The following is a 25,278-nucleotide window of genomic DNA, read 5'->3' on the forward strand; positions in this document are numbered from 1 at the left end:
CGGGGCTGGCGAGAGGCAGGCGCGCTCCTGCCGGCTTGCTGCCGCCCCCGGCGTGAGAGGAGGAGAAAAAGGGGGGGCTCCCGGCGCCGAAACGTGGCCCGGGGTCAGAGGTCCCGTGCCGCGGGAGGCCAAGGTGCTGAGGATGCCAGGCGAAAACCTCTGCTCTGCATCAGCCCGGCGGCGGCCTCCATCCGGCGCAGCCTCCATCCGGCGCAGCCTCCATCCAGCGCAGCCTCCGCCCGCCGCCCTCACCTTCCTGCCGGCCGGCGCAGGCCGCTCTGCCGTCCGCCGGCCCTCTCTAAGGACAGATAAAAGCGTTTTCAGGTCTTTTTTTTTTTTTTTTTTTTTTTGGAGTGGGGGTGGGTTGGCCTCCCTGCCCGCGCTTCTCTTCTGTCTCGGCGGGGAGGGAGGCACTTTGCTGCCAGGGCCCGGCCTCTGCGGGTGCCGGGAGCCGCCGTGAGATGGATCGCACGGGCAGCTTCTGCCTTTGCCTCTCTCCGCCCCGCAGGTATTGACACCGGGACGGCTCCTTGCGCGCTGCCCTCCGCGTGTGCGCGGGGGATGCTGCGGGCAGCAGGCTCCGCCGTGCTTTATAGCCTCCATACCCTCGCCCTCCCCTCTCCCTCCCTCCCTTTCTCTCCTGCGCGCCCGCGGTAGGGTGCGCCGACGTTCACCGGGGGCGGCGAAACGCCCCGTGAATAAAAAAACACCGATTTGTCCTCGATTTTTATTGACCTCGCACCCGGAGTGGGGAAACCACGCTTTACCCCTTGGACCGGGGGAGGCAAAGTCTTCCCCGGCTGTTCGCCCGTGTAACCCGTGTAATGCCAGGATTTAGGATTTCAGCCTCTCGACCTCCGCCCCCAGCGCCCCCCCCCAAAAAAATAAAAAAAATAAAAAAAATAAAAAAAATACACGATTACACTCTGAATTATTTAACGGTATGATTCCTATAGAATTTTTTCCAAAGTGCAAACATCACAGGTCTCTCGGGTGCACGCGATGCGATGAATCCTCACACCGAGATCTGCAGTATTTACAGTAGAAATTAATAAATGCGCTTCAGGAGCGGCAGCAGGAGTAAGACGTGCATTGGAAAATTCGGCACCGACACGATACGGGCTGCTGCAGGAATTACGACCTGAGATTTGTGCTGTTGCTGCTGCTCTTCTAAGGTGTAAAATAAAGCACAGCACACCCTGCTCTGTCCTCCCGTAGCATTGTAGGGCACATACCACACCGCACTCACATGGATTTGTTTGTAAATTAACCCGTGTTTGCATGTGGTGCTATTTTCAAGGGGGAAATTTTTAGTGCATGGAGTTAAATTGAAGCTCTGGTGGCTCTGCACTGGCTGCACAGCCTGTCTGTGTGTGTGCTGCTGTGTGCACAGGGGAACACACATACATGTGTCAGTTTGGGTGCATGGATGCATGCGTGTGTGCACTCGTGTTTATTTTAACACGTACGTGCGTGCGGTTGCACTGCAGAGTCACACCTGCATCAACCATCCCATTTTTTACCCTGAGTTAATGTTATAAGGGCACGGAAACGGGGGAGCGGTCTCATTTATCAGACAAGGCCCCGGATTAATGCTGCCACCACGAAGTAACAGAAACACACCACCGAAGTGCCCGATCTTGAATTCAGCGGTGATGCCACTAACCAGGGGCTCGCTCGGATTGCCAGTCCTTGAATCTGAGACCGAATTATTTATTACTTTATTTATCTATTTACTTATTTATGTAGTGCCTGTCAGATATCCCGGTATCGGGGGGCACCGCAGTTTGCCACCACTGTTTTGTATACCAGGGGTCAAGGAGGCAGTCGTGCCAGTGCTCGTAATGGGTATTGCAGAGTCTGGCACGGAAGGGTTAGGGTCCCTATAACGCCACGTTGTTGGTTACCCTGCTCCCTCATTACCTCTCAGGCTGTTCAGACACAACAGAGACGGCTGAATTAGACATCTGCAGGCACATGATCATTGCGATATTATGTAAAATTCTAATGAGATTCTCTGAATGGGTAGAGAGACAGATATATATATATTTTTCCTGGCAATAGCTAGAGGCAGCAGCATTAGTGATCAGGCATGTGTTACACACAACAAGCCCATGAGCTAACGCATTAAATTGTTCCAGTGAGGGGCATGAACATTCAGGTACTCCTCATGTGCGTGTGTCTGTGCTCCTGTAGATGCATGTGTAACACATATCAACACAGACACGTAACTATGCAGTAATGCATGCATTTAAAACACATCACCATGTTACTGGATTTACAGTTAACAGCAAGGCTTATTTTGTCCATTTTTTCTTCCAAATAATCATGCTTAAAGATGCAAGACATACCTTAAAAACATCAAGTCCTTTTCTCAAGACCGCCTCACTTACTCACACACTGGCATGAGTGGTAAATGCAATACACCTGCCGCGTTTTGTTGACTAACCAGGAGAGCTTCAGAAAGCCAAAAGAGCCAACACCACAATTACAACCTAGCTGTTCATTAGCCGCATTTCTAACTGAATGTTCTACCTCTCAATCACCTCGCAGGGCTTTGAAATCCACACCTGTCCAGAAAAAAAAGTGCAACGAAGTCTCTGCTTATTCTAAATATCACAAAAAAACAGCGTGCAGCAGTTGCTAGCATTCATACACATCCAAGCCTGCAGCATTGTCTAGCAAGTGAAAAGTTTGTACAACGCGTAGTTCTGAAATTACTGCCACGAATACCGTCTGAAACGTTAACAGCAGCTGATAACACTACACGCACGCTTTCCCAGCCCCAAAATCCCTTTTCAAATGATCTGTACATTGGAAGCTACCGACTCCAAACATTTGCTTTTTCCTCCTGCCTCCCTAATAAATTTCCGCTAATGGCCTGTAGATTAGTATGTGATTGCCATGCTTGTTTTCTAATCTTTTTATAGGTCTCCAGATGGCTGTGACGCAAAGAAGTAACATCCTGCGTGGATTTCTTAGGAATAAACAGTCTCGATTTGCTTTAAAGAGGAACTCTCTAATTAGCGCAGTCTCATGCCGGTGTCCCCACCTTCTGCCAGGAGCACGGGTACGATCCCCACCGAAGCTGCTGTGAGGCGCATCACAAGGTCCAGCGCTACTCAGATCCCCTCTTGGTACCAAACCAGAGCACAATTCACGCCGGTACAACCCAGGGCAGCGCTTCTCGCACAGCACCCCTCTCCTGGCAGCCAGGTAAGTCCCTCGGCTGGCTCGACTCCCAGCAAAGTGCTTCATCATTTCTTTGTGGCCACGATTTCACCTCACAGGCACCTGCCTGTAAAGCCTGCTGTATTTCTTGTATCTGCGCTATGCTGAGAGTATTGCAGGCAAAGGGACATCCAGTACAAACCCAAACTACGACATTAGAAAATGCAGGCTATCGAGAGGTCAAAATCTCGAGGAAAAAAAAATGAAAAGAAACTCGCAAACAGTAGTTACACGTGGAAACGCTGCATTAAAGACCTCATATTCAAATCTTTACATAACGCGTACGGCATCGTCTGGTTTTAAAAAATAAAATAAAATAAAAATTACCGTTTCGTGTCTTGATTGCCATTCCCTGTGCTCTGTCTGCGTTGTCTAAATCTGAAAAAAAAGCCATAAAAGGTCGCAGTTTAAATACTTTTCCTGCTTGGTTCTTGTTCTTGGAACCTATGTTAACAGATAAACGTTTGTGTGTGTGTGCTCAGAAAGCACTGTGAGTATTAACTTTTGAGATTGTTAAATAAATCACTGGAAAGGTTGGCTCTACATTAAACGGGGAAATAAGTAGCCACATGTCGTGCAGACGATCTAATGCAGCACAAAATAGATATGAGTAATGCACCCCGGTATCTGCAGGGTTAAATATGGTAATCGATATTTTCAGGACATAATAGGGATAACAATAACAAAAGTGGTACAATTACTTGTGGAAAGCTGCGGCTGAGAATAAAAAATTAAGAATACTTGGGGCTGACGAACTGAAGTGGCCAGAACTACAGAGAGATGTGACATTTGCATACTATAAGCTGCCGGTTGCTTAATAAAGGACGGAGGCTCCACCTAGCCTTCAGTTCAAAACATGCAAAACGCGTTAAGCCGGCATTTCCCCAACAGCTCTTCCAGGTCCTCCACACCACGGCTGTCCTGCAGCCGGGACCGCGGGTTGTAGAGCTGCAGGGGTAAATAAATCCGGCGTGAGCCTCACGCTTCCATGGCATCGTATGGATTGCATCAGATGTAGGTTTTCTTTTTTTAAAAAACACGTTTCCTAGCGAGAGGCTGTTTCTCCCACTCCGTGCTGAAGCAGTTTCCCCCACTGCATAACCCCGGGAAGTTTTTCCTCGGGGGAGGGATGCTGATTTGGAGGGGGAGCAGGGACACCCGTGGACACCCATGCCGAGCCGAGCCGTGCCATCCGGCCCGGGGGCAGCCGGTGACAGGGTGATCCAGCACTCCCAGCTCCGAGGGATGATCTTTCACCTCATCCCCCGGCCATCCCGAGGATGTTTTTTTTCCCGTGGAAAAGAGGTGACAGTGCAACCTTTACTCTTTTTTCACTCCCTATGAGCGCACGCCCTCGGGGGTCACCCGGCACCGCTCCCTGCAAACACCCAGAGCTTCCCACGCCTCCCCCCCATCCCGCGACCAACAGGTCTGCAGGAGCCCCCCTCGTATCGCAGCTCCTGGCAGGGGCTGGGACAGCGCCCGGACACCCCCGGCCTCCTCCCAGCCCTTCCTGACCCGCTGCGGGGCTCAGCCCCCGCAGGGGGCTCCGGACTCGACCCCCCCATGGCGCACAAGCCGAGCCCCCGCCGTACTCACATGGCTTCGGTGGGCCTCGTGGAAAATAAATAAGATCCCCATGGAGCGGGGGGCTCCGTTTCCTTCGGGGCTCCCCAAATTCACGCCTTTCTCCCACCGCCATCCCCGTTTGAAAGTGCCGCTTTAAGCTCCACGGTGCGCCAAAAAGGCTGTAAAATCGTCGAGCGATCTTCCACCCGCCAAAGCGGGAGACAAACGCAGAAAGTTATATATATTTTTTTCATTTTCTTCCCTTTTTCCATATTGCCTCCTACGCCCCGGAGTGGAAAGTGAAGTCTTGTATGTGAGGCTCTGCAAGTTTTTTGGGGGGGTTGGCCAAGGTCTAGTCCAGCCCTCTCTGCTGAGGAGGACGTGCTCTGAAATTCAACCAATTTCCCCAGCGCTTTTGTTGCTGATGAACTGAAGCCCTATTGTTCGTCCATTGCCACGGTCTTTTTCAGTTCCTACTATACGTTCTGCATTGCCAGAGATAATGAATTTGCACCAAAACCTCTCTTAGTGCCATTCTGACAGACGGAACAAATTAGAAATGTCTCGTCTAAAGAAGAGCAATGGCTACATTTTCCTAGAGAAGAAGGAAGGCGCACATTTATTTGTAAACTTAAAATAAATAAATAAATAAATAATGCACCGATCGGTAGATTTTTTTTTTAAGGTGTTTTCCTCCGGCTAACTTCTGAACAGATTCTTCCGAGTCCCGTTTTGCGGAGGCGCTGGCATTTTGCCTAACTTTTCTCAGAGCCAACCAACCGGACAACAACGGGGGAAAAAATCACAATGCTACCAAAAAAAAAAAAAAAAAAAAAAAAAAAGAGGAATGAGAGAGAGGGAGAGAGAGAGGGAGAGAGAGACCTTCCTCCCATTCCTGCTGTCATGCAAACTTGTATCGTGACCTCTCCCCGGCGCGGAGGGGGCTTCCCGCAGCTCCTCGCATCCTTCCCCTGCTTCTCCTCTACCGCTCCGGGCTTCGAGGTCAGCGGTGCCCGAAAATGAGTGAAAAAGCCTGCTTTTAGGGCGCGGGGGCGGGCGGGGAGAGTCTCGGGACCCCCCTGCCTGGGGCCCGGGGGTGCTCGCGGGGTGGGGGGGGAGGCAGGAGGCGGCTGCGGGGGGCACCCATGGGTGCAGGGTACGCGTGGGGCGAGGGGGCGGGCGGCGGGAGGGGCGGGGACATTATATATATATATATATATATATATATACATATATATATATATATATATGCTTATGGATTACATGCGTGTGTGTACGTGTGCGCACAGCGCGCTACATCGCCTGTCCAGCCCGCAGCACGGGGAGGGGGCAGGCGCGGATTTTCCTATGGGGACACCCCCTCCTGCACCCCGCTCCCCCCTACAGCACCCCGCAGCCCACGGCGGACAAAGGGAGCTCTGTAAGGACCGAAAACGCGAGCCCAGACCGAGCCACGGGAATTCAGGGCAGGAATCCAGGGCAAACGCCGCGGAGAGGATTTGCAAAATTCCGCACGCCTCCCCATCCCCTCCTCCCCCTCCCCCTAAATACACGCGTGTTTCCGCCCGCCAGGTGGCTTGGCCATTCAATTTCGGAGAAAGAGGATTGATTGTATCGGGGAGCAGCGCAGGTGTGCGTGTGCTGAGCCGCCCGGTGGCTCGCTCCAGGATCTCCTGCCGAGATCCGAGAGGTAGGGAGAAGCTCTGGAAGACATCACGGCAAAATAAATAAATAAACAAACAAATAAATAAATAAATACAAATAAAAAAAGACCTCAGGAAGACCTTTCTTTTTCAAAACGCCGACTGCATTTTATGCTGCAGCATAGCCCGGCTATAAAACTTTGCCCAGCACCATCTCACACCGCGGTGTGAGCGCGAGGATCGATCCAGAGGGGGAGGCAGATTTAGGAAACCGCCCCTGGTCCTGGGCCAGCGGGCAGGTGCCCGACCGCGCACCGCTGTCCCTCCGTGGGGATGCTCGACCCGGCTCAACACGCGATGTTTATATCATTATTATTTTTTTTATTGCGGGATTTTCTATTTCCCGCTCGTCGTCTGATGAAGAGAAGCATCAAATTACGTCCCGTTAAAAGGAAAAAAAAAAAAAAAGGGGGGGGGGGGCGGGGGCTGGTGCGGCTCGGGGAAGCGGGGGGGGGGGCGGTTTGTGGGGTTTGTTTTGGGGTCTTGGGGGGGGGGTTCCGCTTCTGCCAACGGGTGTGTGATGGGGTGGGGGCCGGATCCGCGCAGCCTGCGCGCCCGCGGAAGGCGTCGATAAACCCCGGGGTTTATCGGCGAGGTCACGTCCACTGACGTCAGCAGGGGGCTTACTGTACGTCCGGCAGCATTTGCATACATCGAGGAAATTAGGGCATTAAGGAAAAAAAAAAAAAAAAAAAAAGGAAAGGAAAAGAGAGAAGGAATATGCAAATCCGGCTACTCGCGGAAGCGGCCGCACGTTCCCAGCGCGCTCGCCGCAGATCCAGCGAATCGATCGCAATTAGCGGAACGAATAATAATAATAATAATCCGGGTATCCCTTTCCAGCCGAAGAGTACCGGCAGCTACAAAAGAAACAGCCCCGAAACGAGCACGATGGGCCGTGCTCGGGCAGGCTGTGCCGTACCGAGCCGTGCTGCGCTGCGCGGTGCGCGCAGGATCCGCGCAGGCTGCTGCAGGACCCCGCCGCTGCGCCATCCTCCTCCTGCCACCGCTCCCGTGGCCCCGCCGTGTGTTATTTTTAATGCTGATGCATATGTAAAGGTATATTTGCATTTTTTTTTTTTAATTTGCTGGATGTTACAGGCTATCGCTTTTCCTTTCATCTCGCCTTTAGAAAGAAAAACCTCCCTCCTTCCCTTTTCCTATCTCCTCCCCCCTCTTTTTTTTTATTTTTTTCTCTTTTTTTGTTAGACTGCTGTGTACATGTCTTTATACTCAGTTTCCTCCCTGCTACTGTCTGCAAGAGGTTACAGACCGCGGGTAGTGCTGGCAATGACACAAACCCAGGCGCACCACACGCTTATTGGGACCGGAGGGACACACCGCTGCCGTGCGCGGATGTAATGCCGATAGCTTGAACCGGGAGTTTGATCGACAAATCAACTTCGTCTTACAATAAATAAATAAATAAATAAATAAATAAATAAATAAATAAGTAAAAATTAAGGTATCAGGCGGCATAGATTAAGCATAAGATGTTTAAAAGGATATGTAATATCTCATTGCTGGATTACGGCCTATGAACGCATTTATCTCTGCACTGATTTCAGGAATCTTTTATTTAAAAAAAAAAACTCTTAAAATTTGTAGATCCCGGTCCACAGAGCTTTCTCCGAGGAAGACATTTTGTATGCTCTAACTTCTGTATTATTAAATGTGATGCCTTTTATTTTAAAGCATGTAGATTTAGAACGACTACCTACCTCTTAACAGAAAAAAACGCATCATCAGGGATTATTTCAAAGCGTTGCAGGTAGCATTGTATTTATTTTATCCGGAAATGGCACAGGCCTTGAATTACATCAAAATTACATCAAAATCACTTCTATTAATCTTAGTGGGGCATTTGAATTGCTATTAAAATAATTTAAACCTGACTAAAAGCAGAAGGCTATTCTCTTTGTACAGTACAGAGATATGATATTTTTAAACGAGTAATATTTTCCATAATAACAACGCCTGTCCATATACACTTTTTTATTTTTTTCCTTTTTAATGTCTAAGTGCATGCATATATATATAATCAGTTACTCTGTGAATGACTTACCTGCATGAAAGTGTAGGGCAAAAGGAAGCCCTCCCGAAAGGCTGTCATGCTTACATATTTATATATATATAAATATATATATATATATTTAATAAAGAGCAGGGTGTCATGCTCGGTCTGTGTTGCTCAGTGTCTGTTTCACCACAAGTACACGTGAATTCTTCTGGTATTTGCAGCGCTCCAGCTTTGCCAGCCCTGCGGTGACGTGCCGGGGTGGCATGTGCCACCCAATAAAAAGCGATCAGGCGGCTCCACGCAAAACATGACAAAAAAAAAAAAAATAATAATAAAAAAAAAATCCAGATAAAGGAAGCAGACGCTATGCCTGGTCATGTCATCCCTTACCTCATCATCACATACTTCATTAGCAGGGCACGACTCTACGAACAGCGGCCGGGACGCGCCCAGCGGTGCCGGGGACTCCCTCGCTTCTGCTTTCAATTAGCACACTTGCGTCTTCCTCATTAGCATCTGCAGAGAGCCAAGAGCCGGGGGAAGCCCGGCCCGGCCTGGCTGTGTGTTCTGTTGTCTGTCTGTCTGCCTGCCTGTCTGTCTGTCCGGCGGTGCCCCCATGGGGGGGGGGATGTAACCCCACCTCCCCGCAGAGCACGGTGCAGGCGGCTCCTGCACAGCGCCTCCATTCTTTTCCTCCCCATCTTCCTCCGCTGTCCCCACACACCCCCACACCCGCAGTGGCACTGCTCAGATTTGGGGTGAAAGAAGGCGTCTGGTTGAAGACAAACAAATAAATCAGATCTTATTTTATTTTATTTTGCTATCTGCAACTCAAGGGACACACTCCTCTAAACCGAGGTCCCAACTCTTTGCGGTTAGGATTTGACTCCTCGCCTCCTCTGTCTGCCTCGTAATCAAACCGCACACAGCCAGAGCCGTGCCTTTACGCTCTGCACTTGTTGCACATGAACATACCTGATCCCGCATTGTTTACGAAGTATTTTAAAAGAGTGGAGATGCAGGTATAGAAAAATATCTCTTCCCTTTGCCTTTCCCGTTCCCTTTGCCTTTCTCTTTGCCTTTCCCTTTCCTTCAAATATTTAAGTACCAGAACGAAAACGTGTACAATGACAAATTAATAATTTCAGATGAAGTGACCGAAATTTGAAGTCAGAAAAAATAAAATCCTCTTTTTTTTTTTTTTTTTTCCCTATTAAGGAAAAAGTTTAGTGTTTTCTGCCTACACGCATAAATATGCATATATATAAATCATAATTTGTATTTCCTTACACAAAAGTTTTCAGTGCGGATGCACCTCATGATAGACCTCTCTCGGAAAAAAAATAACGCTGTAAAACCACAGCCCCTCTCCGGTTAATAATGCTGCTAATTACAGGTAGACAGGCGGAAGCCAAGAGGATCGGCAGGGAGTGACGGGACGAGAACGGCGCCTTTTGGGACTTTCACCCAGACTTCAGATAGCTCCTAAACCGCCGGGTTTGCGGGGAGGGGAGCGGGGGGCCAGGCTCCCCCTTGCCGGACACGTTTGGAGCCCTGAGGCGTGGGAATTTCTGCGCTATTTCTCCTGCGCCTCCGCACCCCGCAGCCCACTCGTGGCATCCCCGTGGGAGGCGCGGGGGTGGGGTGGGGAGGACGGGAGCGGGACACGGGGGGACAGCGACATCTGCCGGGGGCCGCTCGGCGGGGCCCACCGCGCAGCTCCACGGGCATCCCGGGCCCCCCGCCTCCAGACCCGCGCTGTTTTCCTCAAAAAAAAAACAAAAACAAACTATATATTTATATATGCACATGTATTTGTATCTATTTATTTTTTTCTTATATATTTTATATCTTATATATTTTATATCTTATATATTTTATATCCGTATACATATAAGAAAATAATCCACTCATATATATATAAGATATATATAAATATATTATATATATATATATATATAAATAAAAGAAACTGTGGATCCGACGGTGCTGTCCGTCCAGGCCGTGAGTCAGGCCAGGCTCACAGCAGGTTTAATTGCCGGCACAGAGCCCTAGGCTTCCCCCGTGGGCTGCTGCTGCCTGAAGAAGTCATTCGGGATGTGCCAAGGAATGGCGAAATTTCGCTCTTCGTCCCGGCAGGAAAATAAACCAGGTTTATTTTGACTTGCATCTGTGCTGAGATTTTTCTTGGAAGGACTCCGTGGGTGTTATTTTATCCTTATTCCTTACTTTACCCCTGTTCCTATACCTTGCCCCTCTTCCCCTATACCTTACTACTGTTTCTACACTTTACACCTCTTCCCCTTTCCTCTTTTTAATAAAAATCTTTAACTAAAAGATAGACCCGATACTGTCATGGGGCAATTTTTATGAGCGCCGGTGTCGGTGAGGGAGCACCGACCGCACTGGGCTGTCAGGAGGCAGGCGAGAAGTTCGAGGTTACATTTGATTGGATTAACCGCCTCTTAATTATTTATTTACTTTAATTTTGGTAGCTCATTAGCTGCGACTCCGCAAACCCGGCGTGCTCCCGGTAATTGACTTCCGAGGTCTTCTCCTAGGGATTTCGGTCGCGTTTCCCACCTCGGCTGGGAAACCTCTCCACAGGCTGCGTGTGGAGAGGGGGACAAGGAACCTTCTCCGAGAGCCTCGGGGGTTATTTCGGTCCCACCCGAGCACCTCACCGCCACCCGAGCTCTTGCGGTGAGGGCAGGGTGGCACCTCCCCCCCCCCGAAATACCTGCATGTAAGGGTAGCACGGCGGCTGCATGAGGAAGCAACAGGACGCGTGAGGCTACTGCTTTTTTCCCTATTTTCTCTCTCTCTCTCTCTTTTTTTTTTGTTCCTTTTTTTTCCCTCTCTTTAATTTATTTATTCTCCCCCCCCTCTTTTATTTTTTTGTGCTTATTTTTTCCCTTTCTCCGCGCTCCTCCAGCGCCCGTTGCCAGTACCAAAATACAGAAAACTTCTCTCCATCACCTCACGGGTCATAAAACCCAGGTACAAAAGATTCCACGATAACCCGTGGCGTGACAGGACAGATAAAGGTACGTTTGCTAAAGGAACCGGGGTGCTCTCTGGACAGAGATCGTGCTCGGCGAGACGGCAAGACGTGAGTAGAAGCGACAAAAAAAAACCCACGCGCACCCCGAGGTGCTGAAGGGAACCCCAGAACTTGTCGTAAGAGGAGGCGCGAGCAGATTTCGTCTGCTTCTTAAAAAATGATTATTATTTTAGGCGCTCCGCCGCCGACCACGCTGACACTCCAATAAATCACAGACACCCCTTTTACCCCGGACGCGCCCCTCCCAGCCCCCATTCCTCATCCTCCCTCCCCAGGGAGGGCAGGCAGGACGGAACGGACAGAAAGACGGACAGACGGCGCTGCTTGGACCGGTTCCCACATCGTCGGGGCCTTGGCACCCTCGTTAAAACCCAGCTTCGTTAAAAACGGGAGAGGGGCGGCGGTAACACAAAGTTTTGGGTGTCCGCCGCGCACTCCCGAGGCGTGCGCACGGCGGAGATGCTGGGGAGGTCTCCGCACCCCAACCGAGCCTTTGCGCCCCCGAAATCACACTCGTGAGGGGCAGGGGGAGCTTCGCGGCAGAGGTCTTCCTTCTATCCATGTCCTCCCCGTGCCCCTCACCCCAGGGACGAGGCAAGGCGACCGTGACAGCCAGCGCGACCACCCGCCCCAGCCCTCCCACCTTGTTTTTTTTTTTTTTTTTTTTTTTTTTTTCCTGTTTTTGTGCCGATTTATCCAGAGTTATTCACCAGAAGGTGCGTCTTTAAGAAGCGCGGAGGTGAAGTCCCGCGGGGGGGTCCCTGGGGGTCCCTGGAGGTACTCACCCTCTGGGTCCGCTCCCCGCACCCCGTCGGTGACTTTCATATCCCGACCCGATTGGGGAAGGACGAGAGTCGGGGAGAAGAAGGGGGCGGCCTCGGAAGCTGTCCCCCCTCGTTTCCCACCTCCCTCCCCTCTCCCGCCCCCAGAAACACGCGGAGGAGGAGCTGGGGAGCTCCCCCCGCCCCGTGTCCCTGCACTTTCGGGACCCGGTTTGGGGACGAAAGAGGGAGAAAGGAGGTGTTGCCGCTGTTAATGACGCCTCGGGGCTAATTGGGCGTGAATTTGGCACCGTGTCGTGGGAGGGTTTAGGGTTACGTGTGCGCTGTGCCAGACCCTGCTCCACGAGGCCGCCGGTGGAGAGAGAGCGCTAATGGCGTCAAATTAATGAGTTAGCTGGAATTAAGTTATGTGGACAAAGAGGCTGGAACTATTTTTTTTTTTTTTGATATTTTACGATTAAAAAAAAAAAAAAAGGAAAAAAAAGCGTTGTAAACATCCCATGTTACGTTAAGAAGTTGTCTCTGTTTTTGTATCTACGTTGCTGTTATATAAAGTGATTAACACAATAAATACAAATAACTACGTCGAAGTAAATTATTAAAAAAATGATTATATTAACTAAATAAAATCAATCGATTGATGATTTTCGTTCTAAAGAGCACTGAAACGTTTTCCTTCTAATTTACTCATTTTCAGAAAAAAAATAACAACGTGTTGCGAGTGGCTTCCTCTCAGGTCGGAAAAGTTGGCATCAGAGCAGCAGTCTGCCGGTGCTATAGCCCGTAACAATTACTACGGAAGCTCTGAAATTTGCAATTCATTTTTTCTTTTCCTTTTATTGTTTATAAACATTACTTTTGATTGCACGGACTCAATTTCTCGTTCAGACAACGTATTGTCTGCTGTCGGCAGTTTCAGAATGTGCTAAAAGCCAGGTTTCTTGTTCAAAGTAGTTACTAGAACTACGGTAACTTCAGCGTGTATTTTGATCTTCCTTTTTTTTTTTTTTTTTAAATTTATTTTATAATTCTGTAAATGTAGGAATACAGGAAAATTATTTTCGACTAGAAAATAAGAGCTAAGCTATTTCTGGCTAAATTAGCTAAAGTGATGTCGAGCTGTTTTCAACCTCGAAAAAGAAAAGAAAGGAAAGTAAAAGGAAAGAGTGGGCTGTTCGGGATCGAATGATTTCCAAACTGCTCTAAAGCCGTTGAAATCGGTAGAGCTGATTTTAAACGGGCAGCATTTGGCCCAGTTTTCAAGTTACAAGGGAGTGTAGCTGCTCTTTTTAAAATACGTCTCTCATCCCCACCTCTCGTTAAGCTCATGTTTTACATGTGGCAGGTGAAAGCAAAATACGCAGCTTTTACAGAGAAATTTAAAGGAGGGGACTGTTGAACTCACACACAATCAACCCCCGAACTTACTGGCTTGTTTCTCCTTCCCAATAGCAAACTTGAACGGAACATTATTATTATCAGCTGGAAAAGCCTCTCCAAGTGGCAGACGCCCTTCGGCCGGGGGCACAGTGTTTTAAATCCTGATTCTCCACTTGCCACGACTCAACTCCCCCTCCCCATCCCATCCGTGACAAGCTTGAAAAATCGCGATCCTGACAGGAACAGGTCCATGGTAAGGACAGGGCGAGATATATTTTTTTTTAATTTAATTTAATTTTAGTTTAGTTTAGTTTAGTTTTATTTTATTTAATATTTTATTTTGGATTTGAATCTTATATTGTTCCTTTTATTTTCTTTCTTTATTTTACTTTATCGTATTTTTATTTATTCTCTTTTTCTTTTTCTTTTTCTTTTTCTTTTTCTTTTTCTTTTTCTTTTTCTTTTTCTTTTTCTTTTCGACCTTAGTCACTGAGATGCTTTCAGGCTGCGGTCCGTCATTTCCTAAAAAAAAAAAAAAAAAAAAAAAAGACCTAAATGGGGCGTTATTATGAAAAAGCACAGAAGTGACAGCCCCGAGCTCCTGCACACACAGCGCGAGTGACGCAGCCCCTAGGCGAGGACATGATGTCACCTTCCTGTTCTATGTCAGAACGAAGGAAGGAGGCAGCGAGCCTGACCCGCCCCCAAAACGAGCGAATTTGGGATTTTTCCCGGCCGACGGGGAGCGAGGAGCAGCGGGCGATACCACGGCGAGTTGGGCTGCGATCGTCGCTGTCCCCGCAGGAGAGGGGGGAGCTGCCTACGTCTGCGGGTTTGCTTCGTTAACTTCTCTCTTCCTCGCTTTATTTCTTCTTTTCTTTTTTTTTTTTTTTTTTTTTTTTTCTTTTTTTTTCTTCATTTTCCTTTATTTTTTTCTTTTTTTTTTTTTTTTTTTTTTCCCTCTATTTTTTTTTTTAGCTGTTTTTCCCTTTCTCCTGTTTTGGGGGATATATTTTTTTTTTCTTTTCCTGACACGCTCAAAGGGGACTATTATCCCCAAGTGCCTTTAGAAAACAGGCAGGAGTCATTTCCAAAAGAGCAGGCGACTTCTCTGCCTGTTTGTTGCCTTCCCCGGACCAACAACTCCAGCTGCTGCACACCGATTCGGGGGCAAGGGAGGGGAAAAATATAAAAGAAAAAGAAAAATCTTCTAAAGAACCTTTAAAGCCCCCAGGTGTACAGAGCCGAGAGGTCGGGGGAGCCGCCTGCAGGTGGGAATCAACCATTTAAATAACGCAGTAATAGTAATAATGGTAATAACAATAATAAATAATAATAAAATAAATAATAATAAAACAAACCAACATTAATAGCAGCAACAACAACAAAACAACGACAATAATGATGATGATGATGATGATGATGATGATGATGATGATGATGATACAAAACCCACAACCCCCCCCCCAAGGGCCCGCCCTGCCCCATTCGGGTCCCGGTGCGTCGGGGGCGCGCAGAGGCGCGGGTTCGCGGGTCGCTGCTGCCCCCTGGCGGATCTGCCCCGCTCCGCACCCGCGGAGCTGCGCGCAGCCCTGGGAGAGCGGCGGGGCTGAGAGCACGGATCGCCGCGTCCATGCAGGGAAGAAAGGACAAAAGCAGTATGAAAAAATCAGAAAAATCCAAAAAACGCCGATGAAAGGAGGCGTTCTGCTGATTTGGTGTTCTCCAAAAGTTGGGAAAAAGCAGTGGGAAGCGTGGAAATGGGCACGAGACTTTGCTACTGGGTGGGCACAGCTGGGAGCAGGGAGAAAATTTGGAAATTGTGCTGGAGGATGTGGGGTTGGAAGCCTTTGAGGAAAAGTGACCAAATTTTGGGGTCACTGCCTGGGCAGCTTCTCAGTTGCAGGTTGGCTCTGCAGGGAGCAGCTGGCCTCTCTCGGGCCCGGGGCTGTGGTGATGTTGGCTGCAGAGCACTAGGGTTGGGATTTTGGCTGCTGCAGGTGCCAGCTTCCTTCATCAGGGCCATGGGGATGGATCAGTGGTCTCATTTCTGCTGCCAGGCCTCCACCTACCACACGGCCCTCCTCCTCCTGCTTTGGTTGCTGTTCATCCCAAAAGACAGGGAAGAAAATAGAATTTCTTCCTAAAATATGTTTTTTTTTTTTTTTTTTTTTTTTTTTGTCTGAATTTTCAGTGGAAGGATTTTTCCTCAAGATGCATGGCAAATGTTTCCTCTGGTATTCAGCAGATGAAATTCAAAAGTCAGGTACAATGAGAAGAAAGCTCCAAGTTATCTCAAACACAATCACCTTCCAAGCACTGCTGTATGTAATCAAGGTTATTTTCTTGGCTAAACTCTTCTTCCTCCATGGACATGGGTACAGTAGTCTTCCTTTCTGATTTCTTGCTTAACGGTTGCTAAATACAATGGTTAGATGTACAACTGCTTCTGCGGAACTGTATCAAAAGGTTAATCACATAATTTTACCAATTAGAAAACGGACAGTTCATAAAGAAGAATCCAAAGTCCTTTCTCTGTGTTACACGCTTTTGAAACCAAGAGATAAAATGGACTGTAGTAAACAGCAATTTTTAATTCCTGCTGTGTTCGGAACAACAGAGGTAAAAGACAGATGATAAATGTTACATGTTTGCAATGGGGCTTGGGGCTTCCCTCCCTCCCTTCTATACCTACATCTAGTTTTTAGGATCCCCAGGTTTTTCCTGTGTTTGTACTCTCTTGGTAAAGCAAACTGTGGGCTGCAATATGGACATTCACTTTCTCAGCATGAGTTACTGTAACACAGAACAGTGACAATACTGTGTTTTTTGTTATGTATTTAATAACTAATCAAATATGTGAATATATTGTGAGGGTGCAAAAATGTAACACCAAGTTCAAGTTTGTGATTCCTTTTTCTCTGCATTGACTTTATTAAAATGTTGTGTTTTAGACTATTTCACTTCCAGAAACGCTGAGCAGTCCTGCATTGACAAGATTTTTATTTTAGCACTGCAGTGTAAAACCAACATGCCCTAAGCTTTGCTGTCCCGTGTGGGTGGCTCTCACTGCACAGTGGCATGCTGAGACCTTCTCTTTCTGACCTGCAGATGAACTTGTAACACCGCTGCTTCTCTTGCTGCAGTAAGGCCAAGGAGGATGGAGGGCATGGCCAGCTCCAAGACTTCACTGAGTCTCCCCAAGGCAGGAAAGGAGCTTCAGTCCTAGAGGTGAGGGGCACGGACCATGACTGAAGTCGTTGCTATGGTAATCCACACACTGTGGGAACCTGTGAGAGATTTAAAAATGTTTTAAGCACACATTCAGAAATTCAGGTTGTGTGAGTTTCATGCTTTTATAAGGACGAAAGCAGCAGTTTATCCCTGAAGATGATGTCCAGCACAAATCAAGACTCTTCCTGACACACTGCCTTATTACACCTTATTTTGGTGGCCAGGGGGTGGATTCTTCTGTGGGTAGAATTAGCTTCAGCAGAGGAAGGAAGTATTTTTAACAGAACAGTAAGTAAGAAACTTAGGTTGTCTCTTCTGCTCCCTGGTACTTGATACAACTCAGGGTTACAAATGTTTGCCAGGCCAGAAATCAGCAATTTGTCACTGTCTGGAGTATAAGTTGTGTGTTCCTGTAGATGCTACTTTTATAGCTGCACCAGATAAAATAATATTTATAAAATTGCCCAAAGAGATCAACTGAAATGAGCACCTGTCCCTAGAAAATACAGCTCTCTTCTTAAAAAAAAAAAAAATATTTTTTTTTATTATTATTATTATTTTTAACAGCAGACAGATAGCCTCTTTAATTTCCTAAAAGCCACCACTTGCCTCCTTCACTTTCCCATACCAACTCAACCTTTAAAACTGGAGGAAGATTGCGATTAAGTAAACCATAGATATTCAAACTTTAAGCTCTATTTTCAGTTTTTGCTCACATGAAAAAGAGCCAAAGTCAAAGAATCAAAGAATCATGTTATTATTAGCATTTTTTTTGCTATGAAGAAATTGATGCGCTGTGATAATAGGCAGCAGTGTGGGAAAACAAGGCTGAGTTAAATAGGTTAGTTTTGTTATTTATTAGCAAAATAAAAAAACACACCTAGTTTATGGATAAGCTTTTTATTTCACAATCATAGCCATTTACTGCTATGAATATTGTCCTGCTCAATTGTACAAACATTGATTCTCACATTTGCTGCTGCTAGATTATGATAGCATGCTCCTTTGGCATCCAGCATGGGATTTCTTTCCCATTGCCTGCAGTTTTATCTCAAGGTGACACAGGCTGTGTGTCCCAAACACATCTGCACTTTGCTTACCCGCCTGCCCTCTTACATGCGGCACCATGTTTCTTCAGCAACTGGCTTGCAGCCTCCCTCCTCACCTTCATCCATCCTGACTATCTAAGTCTGCATTTGTCTTGTCCACTCTGCCAAATCCACCCTCAGTCACCGACCAGTTTCTCATTAAGAATTTCACAACCCCTGTTGCACACTGCCTGGATCCACTTTCAGAACTGCATCTTCTCTGAAGATGCTGCTCTTTCTGGCTCCTTCTAGCTTACAGAGCCTTTATTTAGCATTTCTTTTCAGCTGCACCCAACCTGATGAGCTCTCAGTGCTAAGACACGAGGGACATCTTTAGCAACATAAAGTACATAATACACTAAATTCACACTACTAGTAACCTACTCTTTTCCCCCAAAAATTTAAATGGAGAAACACCACTCTCTATTAATTAAAAGAAGAAAAGTGGTGAGTTTCTTCAGAGGTGTCAGCGACATCATAAAGCTGGTTTGTGTGGATTGCAGGAATAGAAGCATCATCAAGTCAGGCGGTGTTTTCTTGACATCTTTTGTAGTCATGTATCACCATACTAAATGAAAATGCACAATCAGATCTTGCCTTTTGATCGTGAGGTCAAAGAAAGAGAGAGAAGAGAAAACCCACTTCACGTGACCTCACTCTGTTTAATTTTGCTTCATTATGGAAAGGCAGCCTGGGAAGGATGCATACTAAGTGTTAAAATTGCCAGTATGGTCACTGAAGGCTTTCCAAACTCACGTGTCTTTCTGAAAAGGTCATTAAATTTAGTAGGGCTCTAGGGCCTAGAAACTAACCCCTGGTCCCTGTAGTCCTCTGATAACATTATTTCTTCAGGGTTAACATGCTTCCAGAAGTTATTTGGACTGATGCTCTCTCTCCATGCATTCCTCAGCCCAAGGAGAAATGCATGGCTTTCTGAGTGCATCCTGGAGTTGATGGAGGACAGAGGCACTATCATGACCATCACCTATAGAGTGTCAGGCAACGCAAAGAGCCATCTGATTGCCCTGCCACCAGAAACTCTCTTAACATGATGTCCCAGTTCTTCCTCTCTTCAGCTGATTTATAGATGAATGTTGCAGTTTCACTGCTTAGGAAATGCAGCAGTCATGTATACAACAATCTGTTGCTAAACAACAAATACAGATGATAAATTGTAAAAGAGAGTCAAAATGCAGCCACAGTTGGCGGATGTTGTATCTAAAGCCTTCTGAAGAAAAACGTCCTCACTTCACACAAAATTTCTTTAAAATCCAAACTTTCACATCTGGGAAAGTCAGTTCTGGAGATCAGCACATCATCTATTAACTATCTTTGAGTTATCATTGATTTCAGTACATTGAAGAGAATCTTTTTTGATGGTACTATTGTGCAAGTGCCCTTAGGGAAAAGAGGGCAATTTATTCCTTCTTTTCCAATGTATGTTGCTTATTCTTCAGTCTTGCACAAAATCTGAACTGTTGACACATTTTGTTAGTTATTTATTGAAGAACATAGGCAATTTTGAACAGTTTGCTTGCTTGCTATGCTTTGGGACCATATTTATTGTCTCCTGTGTCAACAAATACACACACAAAAAAATCACATTCATGATTTATTTTGAAATAAGTAATTTTGTCGCATGATACCATGCTCTGTGACCAAAAGTTGATGCTTTGTTGTGAAACCTATCTGATTTTGTACACAGACTTCTCAGCCTCATAACAGCAAATAACAGAAGAGTGGCTGTCTGAAAATTCAGTGCTTTTCCTGTATAAATATATATTTTAATATATCAGGTTGTAATTGAAGTTGTTATGACTATTTTTCACCAAATATTGAGTTTTTGCGAACCACACTTAATTTTCATCTCTCAAAAGGTGTACCTTACTGCCCCTAACAACCCTCTTTGTACTAACCAAAGCACTGAGAACAATTCTGAATTGCTTTGGTAAATTTTCTATCTTTCTGTACAATCCTAAATTTTATTTGGAAGATGGTTTAACTCAGGACAAATTAGATAATTTAGCATCAATCTGAGTCAGCACAATGAAGAAACTGATGCCCAATTAATCAATAAGAAATTGAAGAAAGGGTGTGCAACTAGTACCAACTCAGTTTTATGGAAAGTTGTTTTACTCAAACAAACATGACATCATTTTGTTTTATGAGATAACTGAGTTCGCTGATAAGTGCAATCACACAGTCCTGCACAGTGCTGTTTGTTTAGCCATAAATTACTATCTGACTGAAGACTATCAGGTTATCAGTAAAGCACACATTATCATGGATTAAGAACTGTTTGATCAGTATACCTCAAAAAGTAGGTTTTAGTGGAAAAACTATCAAATAAGTGTCTTTCTGATGAGATTCTCATCAATCAGTTGAAGACTCTGTTCTTTCCAATATTTTATTAACTCTCTGAAATTAAGCAGAAAATCACAACCAGGGGTATTTTCTGATAAAGTCAGCTTTGGACAAGAGGGAAATAGTGATGATTTCAGAGCAGTCATACAGAGCATTCTTGATTTGTGCCTAATTAGGATGAGTCAAGGCATTTTCTAGCACATGCAAATGAAAGGCAAAGCCGTGTATCACAAGACAACTACTGTACACCACACCTGTGCTGTGGTGGCAATTCCAAAAAAAACTTGCTTACACGACATAGGTAGCTTGACAGTGGGTACTCAAGGGGTCTTCCCTGCATGAGGAAACCACATCACGGATGGGAAGCCATGTGAGCCGAGCAGAGGCACTTATTATTAACCAGCAGGAGTTAACAACCTGTTGCAGGGATGAGAATTGCTCCCTATCTCTTTCTATCTCTCCTCAAGGATGTATTTTAGCAGGTTATTGGCCAGCTCAGTGCAGGGCTTCATGTGAAACTTTGCGGCCCACGAGGCACAAGAAGTCAGCTGCGACCACCTCAGGTTCCCTGTTTTCCCAGCCTGTGGGGAACACTTAAACCACCCATCCTTACACACTTAATTTGTGAGGCTGCTTCCTGCGGGCACTCAACAGTCACTGGAGGGAGACAGAGTCCTCTGTGAGAGCGTCTGAGGACTCCTTTCAGTATGAGCCCTGTCTTTGATTCCAGATTTGGGATGTTACTGGCGTGGGAGCACTGCACCTCCATCTCATGCTTCTCAGCAACTGGAAACACCTGGGCAGGCAGCTCTTACCTGGGCACGGTGGGAAGAAGACACCCCAGAAGGGTCGTCTTTGGAGCAGGTGCCCCCCAGAGAAGGAGAGGCTGAGTGGTCTTCAAGGAGCGTGGCATTTCAGGTGAGGCATCTGCACTGAAGCGAAGGAAGACTGGATATTTAAGGGACTAGCTCAGCTCTGGAACAGCAGCAGGTGCCAACATGAGTGGCATGTTTGGGTGCCAGCTCTGCAGCATACATTGCTGGGACAGGAGCGTCAGACAGCTGGTGTGCGAGGCTGGGTTTCATCTGCTCCTGCTGCTGGGAGGGAGAGGTAGCACTCTGCTGCAGGCAGTGGCAGCCAAAGGGGCGGAGGGTGACAAAAGCTGGTGGCACAGCACGCATCCAGCTTCTCTTCTTGCACAGGCGAGACGCAAAATGACGTTCCTGTGAAAGCAGAAATTCCAGCTGCCAAACCACATGCTCCTCTAAAGTAAGGAGAATCAAAACATGCATACGCTCATGGAGCAAAATTGTTGTGTTTTCATCCCAATAAATCTTCACACAGCCCATGAAGAGGGATGTGCCTCCCTCTGTGAGCACCCTTTATTTCCTGCAACCATGAAATAAAGAACCACAGGAGCTGCCCCTTTTCCCTTTTTGACTCATTCATGTTCAAATGGCGTTGTCCAATTGGTGTCACATGTTTTGGGGCTGAGTCTGGGCAGTGATGTGGGTGGCTTGGTGGTCATGGTCATGCCAGAGACACCACCCAGTGGGAGGACTCGTTGTGGCTACACTGGAGCTGGTCTGTAGCATGGTAGATGAATGACCAACAAACATGGGCTCCTGTCCCAAACCACCTGAGACCCTCTGCTCAGGTCCTTGTTTGATGGTGGCTCACAAGGGGGTGGTGACAATGCTACAAGATGGCAGTGGAAAGAGATTTCCATGAAGGAAAGTCTACCAGGTCCACTAGAAGAACATCTTCAAGATGTCTCTTCAGTACCTGCTATCAGCTACTGATTTTACAAAGTCTCACAAAGTCTCCTAAAAGTTTATATTACGTTATTGTGCATCACAAACAGTAAATTTAATTATCTATATGCATAAAATATATACAATTTAACTAACTTAAACATAACTAAATGCTTAGTTTGCCTTACTCAGGCCCTGTGAGATGCAGGATGCAGCAGCAAACCCAGTTCACAACTAGTGATTGATTTTGCCCACAGGCAGACCAAAACAGGTGGCTGTCGGCCTTGCCGTGGGCAGGGAGAAGGTTCCAGTGAGGGTAGGCTTTGGGGCAGCTGGTCACACAGCAAAAAGCCTTAAAATCTGCCTCTCTGCTTTGCCTCCCCCAGCCATGGCCTGCAGGCCTACACTCGTCCCTGGGGAGGTGCCGAGGTGATGAGGGAGACATGGTCAGAGACAGCACAGGAGGAATATCTATTCCTGTGAATTTAAGTAGTAATTAAGGAGGAAAAATGCCTAGACAAGACTCTAGGCATCTAACACGCAGTTAATAACATTATAAGGTCTCAGCAGCAGAAGTAATGATTTCAAACAGGAACTTAGCCAGACAGCTACAAAGGCCTCGCTGCGGCCCAGCATTGCTCCGGAAAACATTTTCCTCAAACCCTTCCTGAGCAGATGTCTCTTGCAGCATGCCCAGAGGAGTGACAGCCCGAAATCATATCTGTAGGTTTCAGAACAGGTAGGAGGTTAAGGTTATCAGTGTGGCCTTGACTTCAACATAGCACTCCTATGCCCTGGCTTGGTGTGTCCCTGCAGCATCCTTTAATGAAGACCTTTAAAAGTATTTGTGTCTGGCTGTCTGCCTATTCACTGATTCTGTTATTAAAAATAAGATTATAACCTGCTAGCATTCATTAGAAGAGAACTATTTTGTAATTAAAGGTCTACAGGGTACTGGAAATGAATGGAAAAAATTACTAATTTTTTCTTTAAAAACATTGTGAAGCTCTTTTGAGCACAGAATTTAATTTTAATTTTATTTTAAAATTTGATTTTAATTTATTTTTATTTTCATTATTTTCATTTTAATTTCCATTTTCATTTTCATTAATTATTTTGATGAAAAAAGGCACAACTCAGTTAGAGAGACACTTTTTTTTCTCTCCTGTGCCATACAGGCAGGTAAGCAGTCCAAAACAAGAGATCCAGAGCACATCCCCTGATCCCCCGTGGTGGCATAGATGGTTCAGAGAAGGACCATCTCCCTGCAGGTGGTCCCATGCAGACACCTGTGCAGTAACTGCTTGTGCCACCTCAAAGCCCCACAGCTGCTGTGCCCAGGACCCAGGTAGCCTCTGAAATGTCTCCCCCATCCCCTGGAGCTGTTCCCCTTCTCTTCCAAAGCCCAGCTTTCAGCAGAGGCAACCCCACCCTCAGCTCTAGCCCCCTCCGCCTCAGTGCACACCTCATATTCCCTGCTGTGGACGTGGTGCATGCACACCCTACAAAGCCGAGCAAGCCTCTTCCTTCCACCAGGCCAGCAGGGCTAGAGAGGCTTTTCCTCACTCTGGCCCCAGGCAGAATATTTACGCTGAAGGAGGAGGCTATGGGAAGGTTTAGAGGGTGCTGTGTGTGTGCAGCCAGCAGAACTGCCTTTGGTTCTGGTGAGGAACAAGCGTAGCTGTCCTCAGGCACTGGCTGCCTCTTGGACAAAATCACCAAATGCATGGGTGATGGGAAGGAAGGCTCTTTCTAAAGCCTCATACTCTGTGTCTGCACAAACAGGACTGAAACGCTGTTTAGAAGAGTCTGACTGGCAGTTATCTTCCTGAGAAGTGTGCAGCCATTCAGGAGACGGGAAGACTAAGTCTGGCTAATGCTCTCTGTTCAGAGGTGTCTGAAGGTGACTGCTATTAGCCTTTGCAAAACAAACAAACAAAAAACAACAAAAACACATCCAAGCTTGGCTTCATGGCCTGACCCCAGCTGGCAACATAAAGAGCAGCCAGCTCGGAGCGGGCAGCCTGTGCTCTCACAGCTACAAAAACTTACATGATAGGACACTGAATTAGATGGAAAACATGTAGGGGGTCATCCTTCCTACTGAAAAGTGAGCCCTACTGTAAGGAAAATTTACAGTCTTTTACATAGTGTTATCATTCCAGTGCTTGGTGTTGTGAGGAGAGTTGTTTTTCCATGGGATAAATGTATTATCACATTCCATCTTCCAACTTCTGACTAGGGAAATATAATTTCAGTAAGTAAGGAACCAGAGAGCAATTTTACAGCTTAATGCACAACAAACCTTTTGGTACAGCTTGTTTGTGCATTGACAGTGGCCTAAAAACCCCATATCTTCAAATAAATGTGTGATGAGAGACTGGGCTAAGCTCAGCCTTGGGGTGGCACTGTCCAGCTTTTCTTACCATGAGCATCCCTTACCTCTCAAGCAAGACTTTCATAAAATGTGAATTGCTGCACACGTGAAAAAATTTCCAACAGTGGAATCTCAGGCCTGCAGGAAGACATGTCAAATACATGCAGGGGAATTAGCTCCCTTCTCTCCCTCTACCTTGCAGCCTTCCTTCTGCTCCAGTCCAGCAGCCTTTGATGTCTTCTTGTGCTGCACACTTACAGAAGTGCAGTGAAACTCTCCTTCATGCAAAGATCTCCTCAAATGGAGATTTTCAATATTTCCACAAACAATTTCTTCATGGCCAAGTCTTCTTGCAGGTGTAGACACACATTTAAACAGCACTGTGTAGACGGAACCCTAATTCTTAGCTTAAATTTTCTAACTAAAATGATTTTTTTTGCTGGAAATGTATGATTAGCTCTCTTTCTAGTATGGTAACACTCTGCCTTCCATTCTGGTAAGTAATATAAAAATATCATCAGAAATATAAAAAAGGGACAAATTGGCACCTCGTATAGAGGGGATATTAAAAATAATAAAAAATCATGACAACTCAGGAAAATTTCAGGATATCACTTTGCATAAGGAAATGTTCTGAATATAAATCCATGCAGATATGCTCTCATATTAAATCGTCTATTTTTTTCTGTCCCCCATCCTAAATGTGCCAGAA

General features: G+C 46.5%; 2 long non-coding RNA genes across 2 annotated transcripts in view; one reads left to right on the forward strand and one right to left on the reverse strand.

Moving 5' to 3' along the window:
* Positions 1 to 12,508, reverse strand: part of LOC106018304 (uncharacterized) — a 97,626-nt gene extending 85,118 nt beyond the window's left edge. Inside the window, exons 1-2 of the long non-coding RNA XR_005261776.2 lie at positions 12,373 to 12,508; positions 3,559 to 3,609 (exon numbers count right to left, since the gene is read on the reverse strand). This is a non-coding gene — a long non-coding RNA (uncharacterized lncRNA). The remainder of the gene's footprint in view (positions 1 to 3,558; positions 3,610 to 12,372) is intronic.
* Positions 12,509 to 14,408: 1,900 nt separating this feature from the next.
* On the forward strand, positions 14,409 to 21,947 carry LOC106017448 (uncharacterized). Its single transcript, XR_011805959.1, has 4 exons — positions 14,409 to 14,581; positions 16,861 to 16,980; positions 21,166 to 21,353; positions 21,638 to 21,947. It is a non-coding gene; the product is annotated as an uncharacterized lncRNA (long non-coding RNA).
* The last annotated feature ends 3,331 nt before the right edge of the window (positions 21,948 to 25,278 follow it).

This window comes from Anas platyrhynchos, chromosome Z, assembly GCF_047663525.1.
Source record: "Anas platyrhynchos isolate ZD024472 breed Pekin duck chromosome Z, IASCAAS_PekinDuck_T2T, whole genome shotgun sequence".
NCBI lineage: Eukaryota > Metazoa > Chordata > Aves > Anseriformes > Anatidae > Anas > Anas platyrhynchos.